General features: G+C 43.1%; 1 long non-coding RNA gene across 1 annotated transcript in view; it reads right to left on the minus strand.

Annotated features, from left to right (window-relative positions):
* Positions 1–14,768, minus strand: part of LOC309843482 — a 42,604-nt gene extending 27,836 nt beyond the window's left edge. The window contains exons 1-3 of the long non-coding RNA XR_014300154.1: positions 14,413–14,768; positions 13,407–13,697; positions 11,555–11,688 (exon numbers count right to left, since the gene is read on the minus strand). This is a non-coding gene — a long non-coding RNA (uncharacterized lncRNA). The remainder of the gene's footprint in view (positions 1–11,554; positions 11,689–13,406; positions 13,698–14,412) is intronic.
* Positions 14,769–15,207: the final 439 nt, after the last annotated feature.

Below are 15,207 nucleotides of genomic sequence, written 5' to 3' on the forward strand. Positions count from 1 at the left end.
TATCTCAAATGAATACTAACCCAAGATGTTTATTGAAAAAGAGAATGATGCCATTTTCCGCTATATTTCATGTCATCTGAATGACCTTGCACTTGAGAACTGCAACTTGCAAGGCAGGAATTTATTTAGTCTCCAGGAAGCTGTGAAAATCTAAGTTAGCAAATTCAAGCTACCCAACCACCCCTTTAAAAAGATAGAATGAAGCAGTGATGAAGAAGCAAAAACCAGCATTTGGCAAGAAAAGGGAGGCACAGGCTAAACTTTGTCCCAAGTCTGATACTGCTTTCCCAACATGACAGAGAAGATGGAAAACTGCATTTTCTAGTGAAAATATGGACTAATTTTGACTAGAGAGCTGATACCCTCCCTGCCAGCCCAAAACTGGTTGAAGGAGTATGGATGAGTTGGGGAGGCCTTAATGTGTCACCTCCCTTACTCCCACTCAGTACAAGAATGCCCTTCACAGTCCTGCCAGGGCCTCAAAGCTCACTCCTTCACATCCTGGGGCCCTTCTTCCGAGAGCTGAGATAAAATCCTCTCCTTGGGGCTTGCTTCCACTGTTGTTAGTCCTGCACACTACAGTGAACCCACCGCAGTCCTCCCCCTCCTCACTGTTCCTACTCCCTAGAATGGCTCTCACTTCCGTTGGTCTCAAGAGCTCCTCCAGGTAAAATATCATCAAGTCCTTGAGTGAAGTGACTTTTCCAAGCACTAGACCTCTGCCCCTGATATCCTGGTTAACATTTCCACCCTTTTGGGCCAAAGAGTTTCTTTGAAGCAAGAACTTGACAAAGCAAGTGGTTCCCACATCACCATGAATACCATTCTACACTGTTAATGATCAATGACACTTGGTGTGTAGGAAAGCAAAGCACCTAATGCAGACTTTGAAGAGAAAAGTTGAAGCAGACAGGGAGAGAATAATTATTTGGCCAGAAAAGAGAAGCAGGGAGAAGAAATACACAAGAAAAAGGGAGAATGAGAAGAAATGTCTTAGCCTCAATCACAATTTTGCCCAAGGTGGATATCACAAACTCGCCTGTGTGTGTGTGTACATGCACATACACACCATTCTTGTTAGGTAGCCTCAACAAGCAGCCAAATAGCTCAGGGCACCACCTGATGTCTTCCTTCTGACCATTAATGGATTCTGCATTTTCTCCATTTCAACAGCTTAATCACTTAGCCATCATCTTCTCTCCATATGGACTTACAGACAGTGTTTGGTTAAAGAACTTCAATCTCTTTACAAGCAGCCCAATAAAGATAAGTAGAAATATCAAAATTCTCAGTGAACTAAAACCTCAGTCTGCAGAGATTCCTCACATATAATACTTTCTAATGGTGACCAGGAGCCAGATGGAATAACCTAATAAAAGTTAAAACGAGGAGCAGGCAGAGCTATAATGCATATGGTCAAGTGAGCTGTTCCGATATGGAAATTTCCTTTGCAGAACTGAATAGGTTCTGTAGGCATTTTCTAGGCTGTAATCCCTCCGGTTGCTTTTCCAATTCTAAGTCTTCATTATCACGCCCCACCCTAATTGCAAATCTGTCCTACAGCCCGCAAATTAGATAATTTTTTCAAGTCTTTGGTTTTGAGGTTATTGGGAAAAAGTAAAGCCCTCTTCTGACTACAAATGTCAAATTCAATTCGATCATTTGTTTACCTTTTGTCTAATATAACTAAAAAGGGAGCCATTTTTCCTTTGCATGCTGCTAAGTCTTGTAAATATATCATTTCAATGGCTTTTTTTATTTTTTGTTATATGGCACTAAGGAACACATGGCCTGATCCTCAAGTGAGTGAAAACGAGCAGAATGAAAGAGGATGTATTGGAAAGGGTAGCAGGAAGAAGTGAGATCAAGATTACTCCGTCATTTGTCTATGGTCAGACCATCCTGAATACACCCGATCTCGTCTGATCTTGATTATTCAGTCATCTCCTCCGGTATGAAAAAATTATGAACATGTTTCCATTTCAGGTCAACTTTACAAAGTGCTTTCATGCAATGATCTTGAATCTCACGAAACACAATGCAGGGAGAGCAAGGAAGTGGTTAGCATCCCCATTTACACACGAGAAAAGTCAAAGAATTTGTCCCGTGTCATGGTGACTTACACACCCAAAACAGAGTCCAGGCTATATGTGGGTCTCATCTGTCACTCTTTCAAAAGCTACAAGAAGATCTGCCTGGCTCTGGCTTTCTTGCAAAATTGCATATCCTGAGCAATTATAAGAACCCCGGCTATGCAAATTCTCCAGGCTTTGCCCCTCTCCTACCTTTGGATCCCTTGCCTGCCCATTATTAACACCAATACCATCAATATGTATTAAATATTTCTGATTATGTTCCCCTTCCCACCTCTTCAGCCAGCCCTCATATGGGCTAGTAACCTGATAAATCAGTTCCCACTAAAGCATTCTCAGTGGAGTCCAAGATTGACAAGGTCCACAATTAGTTAATGGAGGCACCAGGACTTGAACCAAAAAATGGTATAATTCCAGGTCCTGTCATAGGCATGGCAAAGGAAACATCCCCAGAAATCCCTGATGACACCACTTGGGAAGTTCCATTCTCTCTACAGAAACTCTCTTTCTGCCCAAATCCTTCAAACGTATGCATCTAAGGGAAATTAAATTTCACCAATACTTATAGCTATACCTTCACCAGAATAGAAAGTGTATTCCAGATTATTCTATGAAAGCTTCGATTAGGTTAACATTTTGTAAACAGATAGATGTCAGGTCCTTGGGCATGGCTTTCACTTGATGAGGATGGTGATGATGGTGGTGATAATGATGATGGTGATAATGAACTTTGACTCCATGTCATGTACTGTGGGAATCCTCTTATTAACATTATCTCATTTACTCCTTATTAACTCCAGGAGATATATATGATTCCCACTGCAGTTGAGAAAACCAGGGCCTATAGTGATTAACAAATTTGCCCACAGTTTCATACGGTGTCCAGCCAGGATTCAACTCCTGTCTGCCTGGTTAAAAGTCTTGGATTTCTAACCACCGTATTATCATGAAAATGGGCCTGGGCAATGAAAAAAGTCAAATGTTTGAGACTGGTTGGAATAAAACATAGATATGCGAGTACTTATTTCAAACCCCAAGCCTACATAGTGATGCTGGATCCTGGCAAACAAACAGACACTGAAAACAAGCTCCTTTTCAAAGCAGTTTCTGTTCTGGGGCCAATTCTAAATACCATTTAACCAGACTTTCTCTGTGTATTTTTGGAACTTTCTCAGGCATAACAGGAATGAAAACACTCATCCACTGGAGGGGGAAATGGAGATGAAGTGTGGAAGAAACGCTTAGCAAGCGCTGCTGGCATGGGCTAGGGAAGAGAGAAGGGGGGTTGGCCTTTTCTTCCCATTTTGGGTGGAGAGGAACCCACCCCATCTGACTTAGCCATTTCCCCAGACTCCCTCTCTAACCAAATCTTTCTTAATCCCTCTGTTTCTATGTGTCTCATCTTTCTTCTCCATTCTTTCTCCTTGATCACTATGACCAATGGACTGGAAGGGACACAGAGAAGAGGGCCCAGGGCAGGGAGAAGAACACGGCAAGACCAGGTTACCGTGCATCTCAGTTCCTTTGCTCTTCCCAGCCGAAGTCTTTACTCATCAAATAATAAGGCGATGGGAGGGGACAGACAGTCCACTAGCCCAGGAATTCATACCTCTGGGTTCTAATCCAGACCAGCTAGGTGTGTAACCCTGAGTCTCTATGCCTTCGACTAAAATGGGAGGAAATGGAATCATCTTTCATCTCCTAGAATTTCTGTAGCTGGAAAAAAAGCATTATAAAATCCTTAGTATTACAAAATTGTAATGTTTCAAAATAATAGTATTATAAAACAATAATCATAATAGAATTACAAAATAATTGGCTCATTCTCTGATGAAACAACTCCTGGGTGAGACCCAAAGGCAGTTAGCTACCCTCTTCCAAATGAATTAGTGATCCAGTACTTAATTCATTTGATCATTAGAAAGTCAGGCTAAATCATGTAGGTCTCCAAAGTGGGTATTTTCTTCCTGATAACCCACTTAAATGAATCCGATAATTGCCCAACTTCTGCTTTGAGCAGCAAGGACACACCTAATTATTTTCTAATTTCAGAAGGGTTCCCAAGCAACAAGTGTGAATAATCTTTTCCATTCAGTATGCTTTGGCTTTACGTTATTTCCACACTAATGTTGATTTTTGTCAGACTTCTCAGGCAAAGAGATGCATAAAGACAAATAAAAAAGTTTAAGCAGTAGGCATTTATTTTCTTTCCAATCCATCTTCAAGGTGAACACTTCACTAGAAGGACAGGTCCTCTTGATTATAGGAGCTTATCAACGGCCCTGGGGCAAAGTTACAATCTGCTAACAAAAGAACTATTGTAATCAAAGGAATTTAACAGAAAGGTTTCTATTGCTGCTTGCCTGGGAAAGAAAGTTTTTCTTTCCCTAACTAGTTATTAAAGTACTTATGTTTAAATCAGGGATATTTCGGTGACATCAGAATACAGACCAACCCTAAATCTTTGCAAAAACTTAAATTACTGTTTGAAAACGTTCTGTTAACTTCCAGTTTTCCTGTATTTTCCAATTTTTTAAATACCTTGCTACATTTTCTCAGTGGCTTGTCTTGATTCAGTTAGCCAAAGGAGCTGCACCCCCCCGCCCCTCCCGTATTTTTTAAAGAAAGAACATAGGAACAATGATATTCTTTGAACTTAGTTGAAGGTAGCTATTTAGAATTTGCCAAATTAGATGGACTGAGCATTTCAGTTCTATTGAGAGCGCTCATCTGATAAGTCTTTGATGCATATCTCTATCGGCTTGTGGTAAGAGAAAAATTAAAGGCAGGTGGGGAAAGCAAAGCCGCGCGCCTAAGAGGCAAATCTAGAACATGTTATAACATTGTTGTTATTGGCTGGGGTCAGGTCTCTGCATCTTTCCTCCGCATCAGGAGCTGGGGTTTGTTTGGCGACACAGAGGGAGGCCCCTTATTGGATTCATATTGGCGGACAGCAGGAGGCAGGGCTGGAGCGCCTACAAGGCAGGAATAGAGTGTATCCTGGTGGCTGGAAAAAAAAGCAGCCAAGATGCCAGGATGGGCGGGGGAGAAAGGGTAGTTCAGGACTTCAGAAGGTGGTGACTTTCTGGTTTATCTGTATGTTTTAACACTGCGCCTTCCAGTAAAATTCAATTACTATTGGTGTTTAAAATAACACCTGACTTCAGTAGTTAGATTCTTTTTCTACTATTTGGACTCCAAGATTGGAAGGTGAGGTTATAAATTCCAAATTGTGGGGCGCCTCGGTGGCTCAGTTGGTTAAGCGTCTGCCTTGGGCTCAGGTCATGATCTTGGGGTCCTGGGATTGAGCCCCATGTCAGGAAGCCTGGTTCTCCCTCTCTCCCCGTTCATGGTCTCTCTTGCTCTCTCTCTTTCAGATAAATAAATAAAATCTTTTAAAACAGAAAAGAAAAGAAAAAAAAGAAATTCCAAACATGATAAAAAAAAAAAAATTCTAAAGTGTGTTAAACATCAAAAGTTTATACCAGAAAGGCAACTCCTTGCTCTGTCCTCGTGTTTGCTCCCTTCTACCTCATTCTTTCCTGGAAATGACAGTTGGAGAAAAGGGAGGGGAGGCCAGTTTGGAGAATTGGTGTCCTACCTCCTCTGGATCACCAAATGCCCAGAGAGGGAGCAGCAACTACACTGGCCACCTTGAACTTTCCATCCTCTGTATATGAAATCCCCTTCGTTTTACTCTTTAAATTTATCCATTTTCCTTGTCAGCAGGTTTTACCACTCAAAGAAAACATGGTTAAGAGCTCAAACAAACTTAATTCATTCCCTGAGAGTCAGACACACCTGAGCCTCCCGGAAATAAAGGTTTGCCTTCTCTGCCCAAGTTAAGTTACAGTACTTTCGCAGAGCAAAAGGATAAAGGGCATTGTTTCCTCAACCCCCACGCCTGCATTATTTATGCGCAGACTTCTGTAGGCACCCGCAGACAAAACAAATCAGGGTGTGTGTCAGAACCCTGAGTGATGTGCTAACAAAGCCCCACTGGCTTTCTGGAAGCAACTACCCTTTGTGTGCTGAGTCCTTCTCATTAAACCATCTCTAGGAGGCAGTAGCCAGCCCCAGCCCCCGCCCCACCCACCCCCCACCGCTACCCTGCCACCCCCCAGCACTAGAGACTGCCCAGGGGACGTCCTGTCAGGAACAGCCCAGGACACAGTCGTGGTAGGTTTGTAGATGGGACACTCAGCTGTGAGCAGCATGATATCCCCGAGCACCCCCTAACGCCCAGAAACTTGACATGGAGTGATCTTTGTGGTGTGAATGCCAGACTCAGACCCACCCTTGGGAATCCTGGAGACAGCACAGCAGCTCTCTCCTGCTCCTATCCCACATTACACTTGACTTTTGCTGCCTCTCAGTGCACTAAAGAAGCCAGAGAAGTTCGCATGGGATAAAGATGAGAAGCTGTACGTGCACATCCCTTCTCAGAAGGAACTCTGCCTTTCTCCCTGGCCACCTGCAACCCTTGGGGTCCAATCTCCGTTCTCATGACACCTCCCATCCCCTGACCTTTTCTTTTCTTCCCAAATAACAACCATACTAATAAAGCCTAACCTTCATTGAATGCTTACCTCGTAGGAAGGGCTTAACTCAATTAACCCTGTTGTGATCCTCATTTTAATGATGGGGAAATTGAGACCGGAGAATTAGCAACCTGCCCAAGATCACAAAGCTAGAAAATAAGGATTTGAAAGCAGGCTTTGAACTGCCCGAACTTACACCCTTAAACCATTACATTATCCTTCCTCTGTTGTTGGGATATTGATCCCATCAGGTTGACCTTGATATTCATTTGAAGTCTGAGTAAAAATGAGGAAAGAAAGGGAGCATGTCTAGGTTTATATACCACAAGACTAAGGATGGCTTTCTCTGGCTAGAGATTTTGAGAACATATAATAACAGAGAAGTTAATGCATGAATCACATACCTTCCCTTAGTGCAGGACTTCTGGACGGATCTCTGCAGACCATCAACATCACAGTCACCTGGGATCCTTGCCTCCTGGACCCCTCCCACAACCTCTCAGTCAGATTGCTGAGCCTGGGACCCAAGGACCTGCAGCTCTGATTTTTAGATACATTAAGGTGATTTTTATATACGTTGAGAGCTGAGAACTGCACACTTAGAAAACCACAAAATTCCTCTCAAATGATCTACCAAACCATATCTGTGGGCATTAGCTTTTGACCGGGAGGAGATGGTTAAGGGAGAGATTGAAGAGATATTTTTCCATGTTGGTCCAACGAAGCAAAGATATAGTGGCAGCAAAAACATTTCAAACAGAATTCATCATCTGTCCCTAATAAAACATTTTTAGGAAAAGAAACAACACATCCACACCCCAAAAAAATGGATATTTTGGGGGGGATATTCAGTTGTTAACTACAAAGTTAATTTGGTTTGTTTTGGTTTTTGTTAGTTTTGTTTTGTTTCGAGTTGTACATTTTGTTTGGTTTTTCCCCCTTGAAAGTTTTTTATGTTGTAGCCTGCAGGGCCCACATTCCTTAAAATATCCCTTAAAATATTCCTTAAAATATCTGAGGAAATCTGGTGCTGGTGAATCCTGCCAGGGTTCCAGGGAGCTGCCCGCAAGCTTTCCACACCTAATGGAAGATGGGGGTTGGGCGGGGGGAAGTGGGTACCATGACCATTGTTGAGTAACCAGGTATGAACGGTCTCCTAGGGAAGGGACTGTATTTTAGAAATATTGTCATGGGAACATAGAATTTCAAACTTGACAAGAATTTTTAAGATTATCTAGTGGACTCCTCGACTGTTACAGGCTAGAGACGTGAGGAGACCAGCTAGCATTAAGAGCACAGATTAGGGCTTCCTCCTCCAAGTCCACGTTCTGGAAGGATCCCACCAGTGCTTCCTGAATATCATTTATTAGTATACTCCTTCACAAGTATCAGAGAGCCCTCAGAGCCAAACTACTAGTCAACAGAGACTCCTCTTGTTCATCGGAGGATTAAAAGGAGAATTGAAAAGGGAATATAATATAAAATGTAATTTAAAATCTACCCTATCTACCACTGTCTTGGTCCCCCAGTAGCATCTTTTTGAGTAAGGATGATGACTTTAGTGAAGGTCATACTCCATGCCCCACGCCCCCAGGCCATGTCTTGGGCATTTATCTCTCTTGACTGTGTCTGTGTCTCACAGAGAACAAGACTCTCTCACACAACAGAATTGGCACCCATCACCTCTAGCCAGAAGCATGACTGAAGAGGCAGTTTACTCTTTTCCTTTCTTCCCCCAAAGGTTGCGATCATGCTCCAAAGCAATGAAATGTACACAGGGGAGAGGTCATAAATGATTGCTCTGCTCAAACATCTGACATGTCTCCTGCTACTTGTAAAACAAAGTACAGATCCCTCAGTCCAGCAGTGAAGGCCCTCTGCTGCATGATCCCAGCATACTTTTCAGGGAATCAAAAGCCTTCAGAGCCAGAAAGGGGAGAGAGTTCTTCCATTCCAGGAGGAATGGAGTCTCCAGCCAGCCTTCAGCACTTCAGAATCAACCAGAGATCATGGTTCTCAACATCGCTGCCCATTGAAACCACCTGGGCGCACTCCGAACACGTCTGGCTGCACCCAGGACCCGTGGAATTACAATCCCTGGGGGCGCAAACCAAGACATCACTGGTTTTAAAAGTTCCCTGAGGGTTTCTAATGTGGAGCCAAGAGAACCACTACCTCATACCGACGGAAATATGATCTCCAGGGCTGGGATCCAGAAATCTGTATTTTTAAATAAACATTCAGGAGATTGTAATGTGAAACCAATTTTGAGAACAGGACCAGTCCAACTTCCATAGTCTATAGATTAAGAAACAGAAGCCCCAGGTTGCTCAAGCACAGAGCCTTCATCGAAAATTAGCTAGCAGCAAAATCGAAAGCAGAATCGGGTCCAGATCCACCGTCCAGGGCTCTTGCCATGATGCATTGAGGCTAACCCCTTCTCCAACTTTCGCGTACACCTTCTCCAGCCTACCCATCTTTCCCTGGCCCCTACATACCCCCTGGCTTTTGTCACGTGGTCACTGCTGCCCCCACCTGGAATAGTCCTGTCATTCCTTCCTGTTTAAGTCCTGGCTTGGCTTATTTTAAAGCTGTTCCCACATCCTGCATCGGCTTTCTTAGCCGCCACTCCAACACACGCCACCTGTCCCTTCTCACCACCCCTGTAGCATTTACAGTCACAGCTTAGCCTTGAGTCATTCTGTAATAACACAGGACAGAAATTCCCAGAGGGCAGAGACCATGGCTTATGTTCTTCTCATATCCGCCCAGTGCACTCAGAATAAGCACTCAAGAAATGCTCTTCCATACCCAGACAGCAAGCCTCAGGACTCACTCAAGTATACCTTGTTGAAAATCACCTTTCAGGACCCTTTCAAAAATCTCTTGCAAAAGGAAAAAAAAAAAATTACTTTCTGTGTTTCTCTTTTTTTATTATTATTATTATTTCTTTTTTTTTTTTTTTAATGGCCTTGAGGTCTGTGTCACTTGCAATCAAGTGGCAGTGAACTTGATGCCGGAGTACCTAACTTTTCAAGACCAGCATGACATATGCATAGACATTATGCATGTCTTCTTTGTGTGCGGTCTTTCAGCAAATGTCAATGGCTTTTCAGAATAATAGACAATCCTGGGCTGTTGCAGCACCTGTGCGAGGACTGCTAGAAACTACTCAGCCTTAGAAATAAGCAGGAAAAATCCCCCTAATGCCACAGGGAATCGAGGGAAATACAAATGTGGCGGTCCTCCTCATTTATCTCTTCATCACTTGGCTCAATTGATGTCTTCAAATCAAAAAGCACAAAGCCTCCAAACCCGAGTTCAGCTTTAAGCCTTCTCATTAAGAAAATTCTCTGGTTTCTAATTGGTTTTATTAGAGCTTTACTAAGTTGTATGGAATTTTTTTGTGCGCAAATAAGTGACAAAGGAATAAATTACCTTGTTCGTGGTCAACATGGAGGATTTCATACCGGCAGAAATGTAAATTGGTGCCTTTGCTTTGGGGAATAGCCCAGCAGTTCCTCCAAGGTTAACCATAGTTACCATATGATCTAGCAATTCCGCTTGTACACCCAAGAGAAGGGTGTACACCCAAGAGAAATGAACACATGCACCCACACAAATGCTAAGATGTAAAGACTCATAGCAGTATTATTCCTAATAGCCAAAAGTGGAACTGACCCTTGGGTCCATCAACAAATCCATAAATGAAATGCGATACATCCCTACAGTGGAACATTATTCAGCCATATAAAAGAATGAAGCCCTGATACGTGCAACAATGTGAACAAACCTGGAATACATTTGCTGAGTGACAGAAGCCAGTCACAAAAGCCTACACAATGTATGAGTCCATTCATATGAAAGAGGCGAATCTAGAGAGACAGAAAGTAGGCTGGTTGCCTAGCAGGAGAGAGGGGCTAGGGAGAAATAGAGTGACTGTTAATTGGTATCGGGCTTCTGTTTCAAGAGATAAAAATGGTCTAAAGTTGATAGCAGTGATATCTGTACATCTGAATAAACAAACAAACAAAAAAAAAAACCACTGACTTGCATACTTCAAGTGGGTGAATTATAAGTATATGAGTTATATCTTAATAAAGCTCTTAAATTAAAAATAAGTTTAAAAATAATGTTGGGAGTTCCAGTCCTTCTGTGTATCTCTTACTACCTGTGTAATCTGAAGTAACTCATTTAACCTCTCTAAACCTCAGGGTCCTCATCTGTAAAAGGGACCCACATTATTGTAAAAATTAAATCAAATAATCTGTAGGAAGGGTGTAAGTTGATAGTAAATGTTATATATGTTAATGTTATATATGTAAATGTTAGCTATGTTTCCTACTATTTCCTAACTCCTGGAAAAGACCATTAATCTGGGATTCCCCTGCATGAGCCCCAAATGAATTCTGTATAAGCAGCAGAAATGACATCAGAGGGGCGCCTGGGTGGCTCAGTGGGTTAAAGCCTCTGCTTTCGGCTCAGGTCATGATCCCAGGGTCCTGGGATGGAGCCCCGCATCTGGCTCTCTGCTCAGCGGGGAGCCTGCTTCCTCCTCTCTCTCTGCCTGCCTCTCTGCCTACTTGTGATCTCTGTCTGTCAAATAAATAAATAAAATACTAAAAAAAAAAAAAAAAGAAATGACATCAGAAAAGGGACTTGGAAATACAAGGACCACTTTCCTAGAATCATTCCCTCCCTCTGTATTTCAGATAGACCCCACTATCTCCATGCCTAATCTCACCACCCACGTGGAAAAGGACTTAAAAGATCTCTCCCCTACCAACCCCGCCTAATTTCTACCCAGGGGACTGCTCGTTCAGTTGCTTCTAGAACTTTGGGAGGCTTGGAGGAACTAACCAAGAGAAGAAAAGTGTGTTCAGTTAAGCAACAGGTAGAAGACAATGAACGAAGGCTTACCTGCCAGGCGCACCTCACACAACTTCACAGGCTCAGAAAAATTCCATTCTGGTGGGCACTGAAGCTATTACGACCTAGAGCAGCCAGCCAGTGAGAAACTCTGCTTTGGGTTTCAGCTCAGCCAGCTTTCATTACTGGTAAAAAAAAAAAAAAAAAAAAAATCACCACATAATTCAACCCTGCTCAAGCTCTACCTCCTCTCTGAAGATATTCTGTCCATCCCTGTCCCCAGTAATTATTCCCACCATTGACTTCCTGTAGGATTAATGTGATAACCTGTAAAATCACCTAGGACTGAGGCAGGCACATTAGGGACTGCTCAAAACCCATCTCTCAGCCAGCACTGGCGCTGGTCCTGTGGCCCCCAGCAAACTCCACCCCACGTAGTCCTTTATCTTTTGACATAGCCATGTTCTGTCTCCTCAGCCCCTCTGTGAGCCAGGGAGGACAAGAGACCCTATGGCATACCTCACGGTCCTGAGTTCCTCTGTAAGTAGGTGGTCAATAAACATTTGTTTAAGATGATAATTCCCAACCCCTCTTTTCTTGCAGAATAATGTCTGTGAATATATGGGAGACAGTAGCACTGTAAATATTATTCGACAGAGAGGCCTACTTTGCCATTTAGGCTTCCAGTCAAAGCCGTATGAATAGATGGGAAAACTGAGCTTTAAAACAGCAGGAGTGGAACAAAGCTGTACTTAACAAAGGGCAAGATGTACTCAAGGAAAGTTGACACCTAACCTAGTTGACCCAGCCCTCCCCCAGCTTGTATCCAGCTGCCATTACGAATCCAGAGCTGATTCTCTGGGTAGAAAGCATTATAGGAAGACAGCCAAAGTTAGGGAATGGGGTCTAAAAGGAAGGGATCTGCATCACAGTCCTACTTGGTTCTAGTTGGATATGTTACAGAACAACCTTGACCCACAGTTCCCTTGCCTGATGCTTGAGGGATAACGACATAGACACCTCAATGCCATTATGAAGTGAAAGGAAGGTATAATGTCCCATGGATGGGAATTACTGCAACTAGAATTACTGCAAGGCTTTAGCCAGGAATTTGGGAAGGTGTCAGGATACCAGGATATGCTGTACCTCACCCCCAAATCCTTCCTCATTCACTCACTTAGCTGAGTTACCTTGGATAACTTAACTTCCTTACCCGTAAAACAGGAATAATAAAGTCTACCATTTAGCACCTGTAACAGTGATCACTAGTTTTTTCATCAAATATCCCAGACGCTCTTCTTCCTGGGTACTCAGGGAGGCTACATTTGCCAGTCATCCTTGAAGTCAAGGATGTCCCTGAGACTCCCTAACACATGTCCACATGTTGGCTTTTGATAAAGATCAAACAAAATAAATACGTATAAAAGTGAGCTCGATAATGGTTCATTCCTTTCCATTCATAGGTCTGTTACCCTCTGAAAATATACCAATAAAACCCCTTTCTTTCTAGGAATATGTCTAAGCACAGACCGGGGTTTACCTTGTAAGCCTCTTAGAAGCAAACTTTTGGAAGATTTCTGACCATTTGCATCTTTAAACTGCTCTGTGACCTGGGGGTGATGCTTGCCTTGAAGCCTAATTAGATGCTGAGAGAGGTGGAGGTCCTGGGACAGGGAGACCCACCTAACTCAGAGGCCAGCAGGCCCTTTCAGATTTTCCAGAGCAGGTCAGATCTGCTGTAATTTACTAGGGTTCTCTAAACACAATAGAATGCATTTTTTTTCCTCCTGACTGGCCAATCGGGGACTATTTCTTTTTTAAGTTTCCCAGTGGAAATATTTGTTCATAGTTTATATAAAATCCCATAGAGTTTTAGCCATACAGACAATTATTTAAAACTCACACTCTTACTCTTGCAGATTCTTATCAAGGTTTGGAGGGAACTCTTTTAAAATGGAATCCTGCCCAGAGGCCACCAGCGAAGCTCTGTCCCATATGTGAACCCATCCTACCCACAGTGGGGCATGTGTGGAGATGGGGACAGCAGGTGGCGGGAGGGGGTCTGGAGGAGGGGGTCAGACTGGAGGAGGGAAGGATGGGGTTCATAGGCAGGTGAGAGAGAAGCCAGGAGTGAGACCAGGAGCATGAACACAGAACCAGGATTTCGAAAGGCAGGAAATCACCATCAGTTATTCTAGGCAGAAACAAAGACACAGATTTAGAGAAAAGCATGGTAATAGTCATTGCTATTTAATGATGCTAGATAATGTAAAATAGACTAGAATGACACTTCCGGAAGGTGGGCACTACAGCCAAACATGCCTTTTGGACACAACTGAGAAGTGCCTACAGGCCACAGCTCCTGCCCTGGGTGCCCCTGGGCTGCCACCGTGCCCTGTCACCGGCAGCGGTCAGAAAAGTGAGTGGACCGGCCGAGTGGCATCCAGACACGTGGGCAACAATCTGGAGTTACTTCTGACTGATATCCTTTCTGTCCAGCATTTATTTCGTGGGCAAGAGGAGGCGTTTTATTTTCACAGTTCCATTGGGAGGCTCTGTCTTCTTCTCTGGCTACATGTAATAATCTGAATTAACGGGCACACTCTTGCCAAAGTTTCAGTGATGTCTTAACACTCAGCAATCGCCCAGTGGGCATGCCCATTAATTGGGCTCTTCTGAGTGATATTGCCTTCTGAGGAAACACCAGGGAGCGGACTGGCAAACCAGGCACGCCTCCTGCTTTTAATCCTTCCTTCCTCTTTCCCGCCGGAAATGCATCTCCTTTCCGGACAAAGCACCTTTCACATCTCTTCATGGCTGATGCCTCAACACAGCCAAACGTGGAATCACAGCCCACACCTCCAATGACTCGTTTTGGGAAAGGACGAATGAGAAGGCAGAATGAAAACCTGCATGGATGGAGCAGCAATATTTCCAACGGAAGAGTCTATTCTATGAATATGCAATCTCGTAAGAACAGTGGAGCAATTCAGTATTGCAGTGAGGAAATGACAAGTGTTTTACTGATGAGGCAGCCTGCCTCTGGGAGCTTTCTTCAGTATGTCTGGGGCTTTTATTCCGCTTCTACTGCTCAGCCTTCATGCCAGCCATTTTCTTTCCCAGGTGTCCCGTGAGTGCACATATGTGTGTCATCGTGCACATGCAAGAGCGTGTTTGTAGTTTGCAGAGGATATCTCAGTAGCCTATTTTCCTGGACTGTGCAAAGCCGGAGTTCATGTGACAGGGTTTCCATTTGAAGGCCAAATTATCTGGAGAGAAAAAAAAAAAAACTATGTATTTTTTCTCAGGTGTTTATGAAGTCCTGAAATTGTGCAAAACTATCATAGAGAAAAACATTTTTATGGACAGAACACCAAGACCTGGGAGGTAGAGAAAAACAACTTTAATTTAGAAAGCTCACCATGTCTAGACCTCTTCTGTAATTTATAATAATTTGAGTCACTCTCTGCAGTCCTTCAGTATTGCAAAACTAAATTGGACTGAAAATATACATGTAATTAATAAAATTTAATTCTTTACTCTTCCGCTCCCTCAAAAAAATAAATTACCTGACCTTCAAAACATGCCCGCATTTCACTTAGTTAAGGGTCGCTTTTGTGTTTTCTTTTGGTGGAAGACTGATGGTTTAGTTCAAGCTGTCACTCAAAGTCTCTGGGTTAAAAGGTCTCCATTTATTTACTTTG

The sequence above is a fragment of the Mustela nivalis genome (genome assembly GCF_964662115.1).
Source record: "Mustela nivalis genome assembly, chromosome: 11".
Lineage (NCBI taxonomy): Eukaryota > Metazoa > Chordata > Mammalia > Carnivora > Mustelidae > Mustela > Mustela nivalis.